Here is an 11,434-nt window from a genome sequence, read left to right as displayed (position 1 = left end):
GGCGGCGGCGGCGGGAGCAGCAGCGGCGCGGAGTCCCCTGCGCCCCGCGGCCCGGCTGGGCTGCGGCAGAGGCGGCAGCGCCCCGCGCTGGTGAGGCCGCCGGGGCCGTGCGCTCTGGTGAGTGGGGCGCGGGGACAGGCGGGCGGCCCGGGTACCGGGCCCGGGAGAGGGCTAAGGCGGTCGGAGCTTCAACCGGCAGGAGCCCGGCCGCGAGCGCCGCCCAGGTGAGCCAGGGCTGGTGCCGACCGCCCGGCTCCGGCCCCAGCGCTGCGCTTGGAGGTGAGACCCGGCAGGCAGGAGGGAAACTCCGGTGCCGGCCGGCTGGAGGGGGATGACCGATTTGACCCCGCAGGCGGGCTGGGCGAGCTGGCGAGGACTTCCCGCCGCGCCCATGAGCGGCGGACGCCACACCGTTCCCTGGTGGCCCGGGGGAAAGCGCGCCTGGGCCCGTCGGTCGCAGGGGCATGGCCTCATTGACCCCTTTAGGTTTAGACCCAAAGCTTCAGCTAGAAGCCAGCCCACGTGGGGCTTGTCCGGGCAGGACACGAGAAAGCAGAGGACCAGATCTTTAGAGTGCCTGGAAACTCACAGATACGAAAAGACTAATAGGATTGAAAAGGCAAACTTCCTCGCAAGCCAGGTCAGAGCCGGTTCTCATTGCCCTGTGGTGAGATGCTCCCTTCAGGCTCCTGAGGGGTTCAGAAGTCTAGCAATGAAGCCACAGCAATTTCTAGGAGTGCACTTTTCTTTTTTAAAAAACATTCCTTATAGTAGTTCGTTCTTTCGTTCTATAAGCATTTATGGAGCACCCCCTCGTGCCAGGCACCGCGTTATGTTCCAGAGAAACGCTGATGAAGTTTCTAGCTCCTGCGTGCCAGACGCTTTCGGTTCACTTGGAGGGCAACTGGGTAGAGAGATGCGGTCTCAGGGTGGAAGAATGTTAAGGGATTTGCACCTGCAAATCCCAGTGTGCACGGTGACCTCTTTTCAAAATTCCTTATCTGCCTAGAGACTGAAGACCACGCCCCTTGCACACAGTAGGCGCCCACACACAGTAGGCAGAGCAAGCACAGATCTCCATTGTGACAGGCCCCGCCTTCTCTTTTCCCTTCTTGAAAGTTCTGATTCACTCCCTGCCCCCTTTCTGGACAGTCTCTCCTGCAGCTTGCTTTAATCACTTTTTGAGTTAAAAGTCAATATTTAATTAACCGAGTAATTACGTTCAGCTTACGTTTGAATCTGGGTATTTGCTCATCTGTGCATGTTGGGACACCAGCCATCTCGCCCCTCCATCTGTCCCCTGCCTCTTTCCCACTGTGCCCCCCACCCCCACCTGTGGGCAGAGGAGGGGAGGCTGCTGTGAAGCAGTTCTGGGGGGCACTGGGAGCAGGTGAGACAGGGATTTCCCTGGAGGACACCTTGGGATTCCTTCCCTCTGGGAGTTTGTTCATCTTGTGGTTAATGGACAGGGGATTTCGAACTGCAGTCTCCACCTCCCCTTACAGAACCACCAGAGAGTCATAATTAAATTAGAGCCAATCATTAAATATGGAAAGGGGGTGGGGAGGGCAGGCTGAAGACCCCTAGCCCAGAAGAGACTTCTCCAAAGCTTTGTTCCACTTGACAGAGGAGAGCAAACTCATCCAAACCGCGTGTCTGTGTGTGCAGTTTAGTGCTGTAAGCAGCTGTAAAGGCAGTGGTGGCCGGCTTGGCTGATCTCGCACTGGACCTTTGCACAAGAAGAACCCTCCTTCCTCCGCCAAGTTTATGTACATAAAGTCACAATGTTGGCATAACTGCTGCAGCCACCGGTCAGCAAGGGTTTGGGGTTTAGGCTTTGTGTATACTTCTTGGGTTTTTTTATTTGAATTTATGGCTTTTTCTGAAACCCTAATAACATGTTAAGTTCTCAAACTTAAGAGTAGAATGACAGGTTGCTTACAAAAAGCCTGGGCTTGGAGGAGGCAGGTATTCCTTTGTGCGTGTGCATGCAAGCGTCCCCCCTTCAGCCCCTGCATTTAGCTGCCATCCAGGGACCCAGGTGATAGGCAGTTTTGCGCCCTGAAGTTTGAAGTTCACCTTTTGATTTGGGGGTAACTTTCCCTCTCCCTTTTTCTGGCTCTGGTCAATTTTTCTGCTTGGACCTGCCTCAAGGGAGTAGCTTCTGGTCTCCTGTGTTTTGTTTTGTTTTGATTTGGTTTTTTGATTTTTGAAGACAGAGCCTCAAGCTGTCCCCCTGGGTAGAGTGCCGTGGCATCACAGCTCACAGCAACCTCCAACTCCTGGGCTCAAGCGAGTTTCCTGCCTCAGCCTCCCAAGTAGCTGGGACCACAGGCGCCGGCCACAATGCCCAGCAATTCTTTTCTGGTTGCAGCCAGCATTGTTTTTTGGCGGGCCCGGGCTAGATTCGAACCCACCACCTTAGGTGTATGTGGCTGGCGCCTTAGCCACTTGAGCCACAGGCACCGAGCCTGGTCTCCTGTGTTAGCCAGGCTGGGAATATTACCCAGCTGTCAAGTGTTGACGGTGATCTATGCCTAGCCTTTGCTCTCTCAGAAAGGAGCCCAGAATCCCTATCCTGCATGGGACTATCAGTCTTTCTGGCCAGCTTGTAGTTAAAAGTTTAGTCTAAACTTAAGATGCTAGATACTGCTTATGCAGTGTTATATCTAAAAGCCGGTATATATCTCATGTAATCTACACAAAACCCCCATGAGGTAGATGTCATGAGTGTCACCATGTTAAAGATGAGGAAACTGAGGTACAGAGCAGATAGTGACTTGTCCACAGCTGGTCCGTGGTACCTCCAGGCTTCCAGAGGCCCTCAGGCTCCAGGGCCCACTCAGAACCACGAGCCTCTCCTCTGTGACCTTGACTTTTTCCCCCAAGTGTAGAAAAAACATAACTCTCCGCTAAAGAAAGTAGTTTTAGATAGTAAAACTGGTAGGAGCCCCTCAGTTATCCCTCCCCTTTCCAAAACCTCTACTGTTTGGGGAGTCTCAGGTTTACATTTTGGGATATGTTTGCCCTGAGAAAAGTATGCAGCTACCTGGTGCCTCTTCCTTCTGCTTGTGAGTACACACACACACTCCTCCTCCACCCCCATCAAAGTGCAAATTGAAATGTCACACGTGGCTGAAAGAAGAAAGCCACTGGATCTGAAATGAAGGTTTTAGCCCACTGAAGCTGCAATGGCAATTCTCCTAGAGGTGAGACCCTCTTCATGGCTGGCGATGGAGTCGCACTGGCCTGGCCCTAGGAGGGTGGCCCTGGGGTCCAGAGCCCTTTGTTCCAGACCTGGGTCTTATGTGGCCAGTGGATATGGAAGATGGGGCCTCTCAGCACTGACATGCAGGTGAAGGAGGGTGCCTCACTGGAACCTGCTTCCCTGGTGCCTGGCCCTGGTGGAGAATCTGCAGATGCCCCTGCTCCAGCCGGATTTAAGGCGCTATCTAATTGGAAGAGCATTAAGATCATTATAATTAATTGGCATCCTGATAAATGGCATGGTTGCCTAATTGGGGCGGTTGCTAGGGAACTAGGCCTCACTTGGAGCCTAAAGGGGAAGAAGCAGTGGGCTGGAGTTGGGCGTTAGGTGCAGACCCAGCAGTTAATGAGCAGGAATCGAGGCAGTCCTTTGCATCTGCCAGCGTTTACTGTGCAGCTGCTGTGTGCAGGTCGCAAATGGAATATCTGTTGGGGATACTTTCCTAGAAGAACTGTAAAGTAATCAGGGTCCTTTCTCTTGTAAGCAACAGCAAGAGGAGAGAAAACTCTCAAAGCAGCACAAGGAGAAGGGAAAGAGACTTAGTGACTTTCATAACCCAGAGTCCTCAGGCAGACCAGAGTCACGGCACAGACTCTGTCATGAGAATCTGCTCCTTTCCATCTCTGCTCTGACTTGCACTGGGCCAGCATCTCTCTCCAGCTCAGAGGGGTGGCAGGCTCTGGCAGCCATGGACACTGTGGTTAGAAAGGCCAGACTGCTGGCTGCCTGCCCAGCCGTGCGATCTGGGGCGTGCAGCGTAACCTTTCTGTGCCTTAATGTTCTTATCTGACAAAAGATGGTGATCATAGCACCTATCTCCTGCTGCGGTGAAGGGTGAGATGAGATCATCAATGTCAAGTGCTTAGCTCGGTGTCTGACACAGGTAAGCCCTCAGTAAACACGGGCTGTTATCATAACTGAGGTGCCAGGGCAGCTGCTGAGGCACTGTGCTCTCGTCCCCTCTGGTTTAAGCCCAAAGGGACATGGTAAGCCTCTTCTGTGGCAGTGCCCACCCAGCCCAAGGACCCTTTGGAATGGACTATTTTTGTTATATGCTCCCTCCAAATCAGTCACTGGCCAGAGAGATGAGTTGGCCAATGTTTGGCTTAAGACAGGCTCCCAGGCTCCTGCTGGAAAACAAGGAAAAGTGCTCTAACTAAGATCAAGGAGAAAAAGGCGCTTGGTAAACCGCCATTTAGGTGAGGAGGGTATTCTTCTTATTCATCAGCAAACACCTACTGTGTGGTTGTCACTGGGACAGACAAGAGAACCCTGTGCTCATAGAATTTGCCTTCCATGGGATAGGAAGCAGATAATACACAACCAGAAACGTCCATGATCAGGGCTGTTTCAGAAAGCAAAGAGCTCTGTGGTGGAAATAATGGTACAATGACAAATCGCTGCGTGATGGATGGGATGAGGGGAGCAGCTTTAGGCAGGCGGTCAGTGGAGGCCTCTCTGAGAACATGACCTTTGAGCTGGGACCTGGAGTTCAGGAAGGAGCCAGCTTGGGCAGGTCTAGGGGAAGAGCATTCCCGGTGCAGGGAATAGCCAGTGCAAAGCCCAGAGGTGGAGAGGAGGCACCTGTCCAAAACTCAAATAGAAGTCAAGTAGGGGGCCCAGGGGGGGTCCATGGTGAGAAATCCAGGCCATGGTGAGAAATGTAGACTTTATTTTAAATGACAAAACACCATGAGCGGGTTTTAAGTTAGGAAACAAGAGGATTGTGTTTCTAAAAGATCTTGATGGTTATCATGAGCTGTGGCAGTTACTGTGAGCTTACAAGTGGAAGCTGGGACACCAAGACAGAGGCCATTTTTCATCATAGGTGGGAGCTGCGAGTGGCTGGGTGGTGCCGTGTCAGTGGACACAGAGCAGAATGGGTGGATGGAAGTACATTTTGGAGGTACACCACCAGGACTTTCTGGTGGACTGGATTTCAGAATGAGGGAAAGAGCTGTGATTCCTAACTGAGGGTGATCCTGCCTCCTGGGAAACATTTAGCACTGTCTGGGGATATTCTTTGGCTGTCACAACTGGGGAGGGTTGGTACTGACATCTGGTGGGTAGAGGCCAGGGGTATTGCTAAACTCACAGCAGTCAGGACTGCCCCAAACAAAGAATCATCCAGCCCCAAATATCTATCGTGCCGAGGAATCAAAGATGACCAGGCAGTGTGGAGTGGGGGGAGTCCTAAATGGGGGAAGAGGAAGGATTTGGGGGAAGTGATCTGGAATGTCGTTATGGAAATGTTGGGTTGGAGAGGACACCCCACGTGGATGTCTGAAGCCCAGTGGGTGGTGGATATATGTGTCTGCAGCCGGTTGGGGCTGGCAACCTAAATTTGGGAGTCCTTAGCACGTCGTCATTATTTTAAGCTATGGGACCGGGCCATGATCATCCAGAGAGAATGTGTTTTGTTTTCCAGCATGGTTTTCTCCTCTCCCACCTACCCCCAGAGGCTGTCATGAATCTGTTTGATGAATATTTTTGGCACATCCCACGTGCTTACCTCTGATGTTTCCAAGAAGTTTCTGAAGACTCAGGCTGAACCTCCCCTTGTCTGTCTCCTCCTGGCTCAGTGATGAGCAGACAGAACTAAGTATTCTTCCCTCTGCAAGAGATGCCCTTGGGAAGTTGCTTAAGGTCAGGCGAGATCTTGGGTCTTTGCAGGCAGCATGATGTCGTCTTAGTAGAACAACTGTTGGCGTGGCCTTCAGAGCTTCTCCTCGGTCCAGAACAGGACTTCGTGGAATTCTCTCCAGCCAGAATGTTTTGAATTCTCCACGGTCTCTTAGTAGGATTCCAAAACACACATTGCCCAATGGCCCTGGCCTCTGCTACGAAGCTTCATTTTATAAAAGGCCTGGCCCACTGCTTTGCACACCTGGGTCCAGCTTGAAACATAGATAAATTCTATCCAAAACACAGTTATTAGGAGTAGGTCTTGTTTGTGTGAGTTGGTAGACAGAGACCATGAACAGCACCAAAGATGTATTTGGCCAGGTGGAAGCCAGATGTGTTCGGGAGGGAAAAGTTTGCCAACAGCTTTTTCTACTGGCTCATGGTCAGGATCCCAGCGGGTGATTTGACCCACCCCAGTGCAAGAGAAGTAGAGCTTTTTGAAAAGAGTTTGAAAACAGAGCTAGCCCTCAGAAGTTCGAGAGATGTCCGTGCTTCTTTTTGGAAAACTGCATTTCTGGCCAGCTCTGGAGATAGACACTGCCCACAGACTTCGGATTGCAGCCCACTTATCTGGATATTTCAGAGAACAGGAAATCCTAGTAGGATTCTTAGTACCTTAGAGCGCTAATTATTTGAATGAGAAGAGAGATGCGTTGACTGTGAGCAATCAGTGGCTTACGTAATGGAAACATTGCTCACGAAACAAAAATTCCAAAGCAGGAGAGACCAAAGGCTGGTTTCTCAGTTCAACAATGAACTCCAAGAACCTAGGATCTTTTTTAGCCTCTGTTCCTCTGTCCTCATCATGTCTTTGCCTCATGGTCTCAATGTAGCTGCCACTGCTCCGACCACCATATCCCCCTCCCAAGTGGCTGAGAGTGCACTAATTTTTCTATTTCTTTGGGGTCTCGATTTTTCTCTGGCTGGTCTCAAACTCCTGATGGCAGGTAATCCTCCTACCTCGGCCTCCCAGAGTGCAGGGATTACAGGCATGAGCCACTGCACCCGGCCTCACTTGATTCTCATCATCATACTACCTGCTGTTTGTCTCATTGTGGAGAAGCATTTCTCTGTTCTTATTCTGCTGTCAAACGTGGTAAAATGAGAGCTGGAGAGAAAGAGGGGTGTGGTTTTTTTTCTTAAGGATCATTTATGTAAACCGGCTGGTCCACAAAGGCATTTGAGTTTGTCTCTTGTTAAGACACTTTTTCATACCAGATGGCCACACTTCTGGGGACAGTGTGTTGCAAGTGTGTCATAATAATAAAATCTAACATCTCTTGAGTATTTTTTGCCAAGCATTTATTCATCACAACACAACAGGGCCTGTTACCATTTCAGAAAACTGAGGCACTATGTAGGATGCCTTTACTAGGAGGGGGCTCTCTAAGCTTGTCTGTCTTTGCACCTCAGTGCTCATCTTACTGGCTATTTGAATGAATGATTAAAGGAATGAATGAGTTACATTCTCCTCCAAATATTCATTGGTCCAGGAGGGTGAGCTCTAATCAGTGTCACTCAGAGTTCTTGACTTGCGTTTTTGCTATGTAACAAATCACCCCAAATTCAGGGGTGTAAAGTAACAACATTTATTTCTAATGATTGTGTGGATTGACCAGGAGATTCCCCCCTTTTTTTTTTGAGACAGAGTCTCACTTTATTGCCCTGAGTGGAGTGTTGTGGCGTCACAGCTCACAGCAACCTCAAATTCTTGGACTTAAGTGATTCTCTTGCCTCAGCCTCCCTGGCTATTTTTTTATTGTAGTTGTCATTGTTGTTTAGCAGGCCCAGGCTCCGAACGTGGCTGGCACCCTAACTACTGAGCTATAGGCACCGAGCCAACCAGGAGATTCTTCTGTTTCACGTGAGATCTGCTGAAAGTCCAAAATGGATCCAATCTTGGCTGACAGCTCTGTTAATCTCCACGTGAGCTGTCCACTTGGTTGCTTGGGCTTCCTCACAGCATGGCAGTCTCAGGGTAACCTGACTTCCAAGTGTGCCAACCTTGAAAGTTGCCAGGCCTTCTCAAGTGGTAACCTCCAGACCAACATGTCTGTTACCTTTTCTCAGTCAAAATAGGTAACAGGATCGGCCCAGTTCCATGGGATAGAAGATGGGAAGACTAGGCAATGCGGCTTTTTGGAGTTCACCAGAGTGATAGTTCATTGCAGGCTGTAAGTAGCAGAGACCAACTGTCACTACCTCAAGCTGAAACAGGATTTATTAGGAGAATAGTGGGAGTCTCAGGGAGTCAATAGAAGGACTAGAGAACTAGGCTTAGGAAAGGACAGGAACCAAGGAAGTCCTGGGAACCTCAGAGCAGAAATTGCTGGCAGCCTCCTATAGGTTCTGTTCCAATGGGACAAATGCACCCCTTCTTTTTTTCTGCCTTTGACACTTGATTCGAGAGTTGGGGGCACAATGACAGAGACCAACTAACCGCCTTTGGTCACATGGTCACCCCTTAGCAGAGAGAATGGGGATACCTTGGTAGACGAGAAAGAGTCCTCAAAAGGAGCTTGGGGTGCTGTTGTCAAAAGCAGGGGACCAGAATACTGGGTGGACAAAAAGTTAGAAATCTCAGCATGGCCCCTGAATAGGTGACTGTGCCCCTGGTGGAGTACTTAGCATTTTAAAATGAACGTGCCACTGAGTTTTTTAGTCTGGTAGAAGTAGAATGCCCACATCTGTGTGGCATCTTTTCTAGGCCAGAGGCCCCAGAGCTCAGGTATAGCTGAGGGTCTGGAAGCTGGGGTGCACTTTATGGGGCAAAGCCAACTCCCAGAGTCCCTGTCATGGCTCGTGTCATCATTTGAGAAGATGGAAGGGTGGGGATTGCCACAGAGTTGGACACTCAGCAGTGGGGAACCACCAGTGGGACTGTATATGCTCCCACCTCCCCAGGCCACGCCCTGCCACGATCACAGGCAGCCCTCTGGCCGGGGCTGGTGTGCCCAGTGAATTCCTGGTGGATGAGGTTACCGGGCGGAGAAACTGAGCCCCACTCGCTAAGCCCATGACCTCTGATTTCTTCCCACTTGATGGTCTGTTTCCAGCTGCTACGTAAGTAGCACAGCACGCCCGAGTTGGAAGTAGGCTTGTCTTCCACGAGTCCGCCGCTGGCACCTCAAATGTAGAGTTATCTGGTAAAAGTCGCTTCTGACCTGCCTCCGGCCTGCGCATGCGCACTTCTCCTGTAATTGTGCGAGTGGCTGTTTCCAGGGTGAGCTAATGAGCTCAGCACCTAATAGCGGGGACGTGCTGGGTGGGGACAGCGCACACCGCTGTGGATTGGGTGAGAAGGGAAGAAGTCATTGCATTATTAATACCAGGCAGTCAAAATATCCTGTCATTCATGTTCTCCAAAGAAACTACAATTTCTGGAAACATGAATACATATTCTGTGGGGCTAAACAGAATGAGAAAGTGGCGGGTTGAAAAGGGGGGAAGAGGTGAAAAGGTGGAATTGTCAGTCCTCACTGTGGCAGTCTACACTGAGAACCAGCCCACAATTAGGCATGAATAATGACTCTGTTCAAGTCCCACTTTATTGCTTTTGGCCAAAGGCCTTTTGTAGAAATAACTTTGTAACTCACTGCCAGGAAGCTTTTGTCCACAGCTGAGACAAAGGAACAAAGAACAGAGGTGGGAATTTTGGTTATCTGATTCTCACTTCCCTAAACACCCAGGGAGGACAGCAGGGGTGGCCCGCCCCAGGAAAGATGGTCTCCAGCCTCTTCTGGGCCAGACTGCCATGCTTTGCTCTCTGGTCCCACCATGCTGGTCTTCAGTCTGCTCATTGCCACCACAGGACCGTTGCACATACCTCTTCCTTTGCTTAGAAAGCATTTCACAGGCCAGGCACAGTTGTTCACACCTGTAATCCTAGCACTCTAGGAGGCCAAAGTCGGAGGATCACTTGAGGTCAGAAGTTCAAGACCAGCCTGAGCAAGAGCAAGACTCCACCTCTACGATAAATAGAAAACTTAGCACGGTGTGGTGGTATGCACCTGTAGTTCCAGCTACTTGGGAGGCTGAGACAGGAGGATCGTTTGAGCCCATGAGTTTGAGGTTGCAAGTAAGCTATGATGATGTCACTGTGCTCTAGTCAGGAGCAAGATTCTGACACAGGGTTGGGGGGGTGGGTGGAGGAAAAGAAAGCATTTCACCTACAATTTTCTTGTCACCCACTCTGGTCTCAGCTCATACATCACCTCCTTTGAGGAACCTCCCCCAAATTACTCTCTATCCTGTCACGTGACTTCTTTCAAGGCTCTTAAAACCATCTGAAATTCATCTTCATTTATTATCTGTCCCTGACCAGGATGTCAGCTCCTTGAGGATAGAGACCTATCCTACCTGCTGTCCACTGCTGTTTCCCAGCATCCTACATAGTGCTTGGTGTATAGTAGGTGCACAGAACAGATCAGATAGTCTTGGAAGGTTGCATATAGCTCCCAGGCCAAGCTCCAGATGAGTAGATTAGTGTTTAAAATGGGTTGAATGTTTTTACTTTGGAAAAGTGTAGTCTAGGCGTGACCCCATCTCTCACCCTAAATCTAGGCCACTTTACTCACTCCAGTCTCCTGCCTGACCCCTGCAGGCATTTGAGTTTCATCCCTGCTTTAGGCAAGGGCCACTGTAAATGGCATCTCTCTCCAGAGGCGACCGGGCAGCAGCCAGGCTTCTTGCAAGCCTGGGTCTTGGGCCAGCCCACTGAGCTGCACTGATTGGGTCCCACTGACTGTATCAGGGCTTTGTTCCCAGTCTGTAGGACACAGCAGTCCATCCAGAGATGTAAATGACATTGAACCTCATCCCTTTTCTGCTCTCTTTCAGGCCTTTTGAGCCACCAAGGAGGGAGTCCTATTATCCCTTCTTTGTGGTCTTCAGGCAGGCCTGCTCCCATCATAAGGAAAAGTTCAGAGCCCGCAGCAGACAAGAATGTAACCACAATGTCATTGCCTTAGTATTGCCATCTGTTTATAGCAGTGGTTCTCAGCTGGGGGCTTTTGTGCCCCCTAGGGGACATTTGGCAATGTCTGGAGACATTTTTCATTTTCACAACTGGGGCTGGGTACTATGTGCATTTAACGGCTACAGACCAGGGATGCCCAGCACAACCTCAAAGCAAGGAATGATCTGGCCTAATGTGATGGTAGTGCCAAGGTTGAGGGGCACTAAGTTAGGACAAGTGGTCCTCATTCCCCCTGGAAGAGAGAGACTTCACTTTCTAAATAAATTGACTGCAATAAGAACGAGAGTGAACTGAGAGGTGAATCTGGCACAAATCAGAGGGCAAGGGATGGGCAAACGCCTGAGATCTGGTGTGCAGCGGGGCTGCTGGGTCGTGCCTTGAGAGTGACAGGGATCATTTCCTACACACCAAAGCCCCAGCCCTGGAAGCTGCTGTCTTCCCAGAAACCAACGTTTTCTCCAGGATAGAGGGGAGAGCTTGTTTCTGTGACTTCCCAAGAGCTC

At 50.5% G+C, this 11,434-nt stretch overlaps 1 protein-coding gene across 2 annotated transcripts in view; it reads left to right on the top strand.

Moving 5' to 3' along the window:
• Positions 1–6: 6 nt before the first annotated feature.
• The window catches only part of SULF2 (sulfatase 2), a 107,862-nt gene continuing 96,434 nt past the window's right edge, over positions 7–11,434 (top strand). For both annotated transcript variants that reach the window (XM_012803950.2, XM_012803949.2), the window contains exon 1: positions 7–117. The gene's annotated coding sequence lies outside the window, so the exon portion shown is untranslated. The remainder of the gene's footprint in view (positions 118–11,434) is intronic.

The sequence above is a fragment of the Otolemur garnettii genome, unplaced genomic scaffold (assembly GCF_000181295.1).
Source record: "Otolemur garnettii isolate 467f Iridium unplaced genomic scaffold, OtoGar3 scaffold00023, whole genome shotgun sequence".
In the NCBI taxonomy this organism is placed as follows: Eukaryota; Metazoa; Chordata; class Mammalia; order Primates; family Galagidae; genus Otolemur; species Otolemur garnettii.
Note: the sequence above shows the minus strand (reverse complement) of the source record. Positions and strands in the feature narration are given on the sequence as shown.